We start from the raw sequence: 1,941 nt of genomic DNA, 5'->3' as shown, positions 1-1,941 counted from the left end.
GGATTTACAAGTATTTCATTTTTTGAGAAAATTTGAGAAATGACTACAATTGCAGCACATCCAGAAAAACTGAAATTAGTTTTAACAGTCTCTGCAAACCTTTATGTTCTACATTTATTTTGGAACCAATTTCTAAATGAAATAGAATAGAAACAATACATATGTATTCTACACTGCGGAAGTAGCTGACACTGGCCAAGACATATTCAGAGCAAGTTCCTTTGTACTAATTTCCTTGAAGAGTTTCTAGGTCATTTTTGCTTGTCACAAGGACAAAGGACCTACTGTAAAAATTGCTCTTAGGTGTTTGCTCTGTCAGCTCAGGGCATGTCCTCAATAACCTCTGCACATCCCAGTCTCCCACATGGAACAGCACTGTGACTGGGGACAGTCTTGCTGGTCTCCCTCCCTGCCTCATCGCTTGTGTGACCGCTTTTCATATTTGTCCTGGCTGCTCCGCTTCCTCGGTGGAGAATGACTGTGCCTCGGGCTTGGAAGCTGTGCTTGTAAGGGTGGGCTCTGTGCTTCTTCCGGCTTTCTGCTTTCTGGTTCTGGCTCTTCGCAGGTTCCTCATCGCCCTCTTTTTGTTCATGATCTTGCTCTTTCTGTGAGGGAGTGTGTTCTTAATTGTGTTAATGAGACATCTTTTATTGGTACCAGCAAGAGGACACTCATCCAACCCATATGTCCCATTGTTTCTGCTCGTTTTCCCACGTTTTGCCTCTTTAAGCAGTTCTCTATTGCTTTCCTCTCCAGCTCTTGGTCCTCTTCCATCGCGGGGACGGCTTCCAGGATATTCAGGTGGAGCTGGCGGGCGGGACGCTCTGCCCCAAGTCGCGAAACCTGTGAGAGAAGCAGGAAGGAAGGAACAACCGACCGAAGGAGGAGAATACTTAATTTTTTTAAAAAAACAAAAGCAAATGGATTTGCAATTTATGTATTGCTTCGAAAATTATTTTTCAGCTAATCTATGTTGTATCTTTCACTATCTGTACATAGAGATCTGCCTGCATTTAATGACTAGTACATAATACAGGTCAATGCCTGTAGAGAGCGCCTGGGAAGGCACATGGGCATTTCTTTAAATTGTCAGCTGAATCCAGGGCGGTCGGCAAAGCCATGCCCTGGAAACACATTCTGCCAAAAGGCAGAAGTGTTATCAGCTTGACCTTCATTTCAGCCCAGGTGCCAGGGGGTGGGTTTTATTATGTACATCCAGCCAAGCACCAGGAACGAATAGGAAAACTTCCTGGTATTTGAGGGTATAAAATAAACACGCTGCATCGGCTCTGGGTCACTGTCTCTACATCAGAAGAGGGCAGGGGTCCCACCCGGTCCCAGCTTTTTCCTTCTATTTCTGTGTCTGTCTCTTTCTTTCATTTTTCTCAATCCCCAGCCGCCCCTACTCAGGAACTGGACCCGCTCTCCAGCTGCGCTGGACGCGGAAAAGAGAGAAATATTTACAATGCCAGCTAAGAGAAATATAATCTGAGGTTCAAATATGAGTCACATATTCAATATTATATATCCTAGTAGCCACATTAAAAAGGTAAAAAATAATAGTTAAAATTAATTTTAATAATATATTTAGCTCAATATATCTACAATGTTATCTTTTCAACCTGCAATCAACATAAAAATTATCAGAGATATTTTACTTTTTGAAATATAAATCTTCAAAATCCAATGTGTACTCAAGTCAGACCAGCCACAGGTCAAGTGCTCAGTAGCCACACGTGGTGAGTGGCTACTGTATTGGACAGGGCAGTGAGAGACCCATCACGAAACTAGTCTGCTACCGCTGAGCATTCCAAAGTTTATTATTAGAAGCAATAAAATAAAGAACATACTTTAGTACATAGCTTTGAACATTTGTAAAAATGTTCCTACGGAATGAATTTGTAGAAGTGAAACATGCTGGGTGATAGGGACAGAACATAT

General features: G+C 42.2%; 1 pseudogene across 1 annotated transcript; it reads right to left on the bottom strand.

Annotated features, from left to right (window-relative positions):
• Positions 1-414: 414 nt before the first annotated feature.
• Positions 415-774, bottom strand: LOC308254149 (protein POLR1D-like; annotated as a pseudogene). The gene has a single exon. The product of its transcript is annotated as a protein POLR1D-like (transcript).
• Positions 775-1,941: the final 1,167 nt, after the last annotated feature.

The sequence above is a fragment of the Plecotus auritus genome (genome assembly GCF_963455305.1).
Source record: "Plecotus auritus genome assembly, chromosome: 7".
Taxonomy (NCBI): Eukaryota; Metazoa; Chordata; class Mammalia; order Chiroptera; family Vespertilionidae; genus Plecotus; species Plecotus auritus.
Note: the sequence above shows the minus strand (reverse complement) of the source record. Positions and strands in the feature narration are given on the sequence as shown.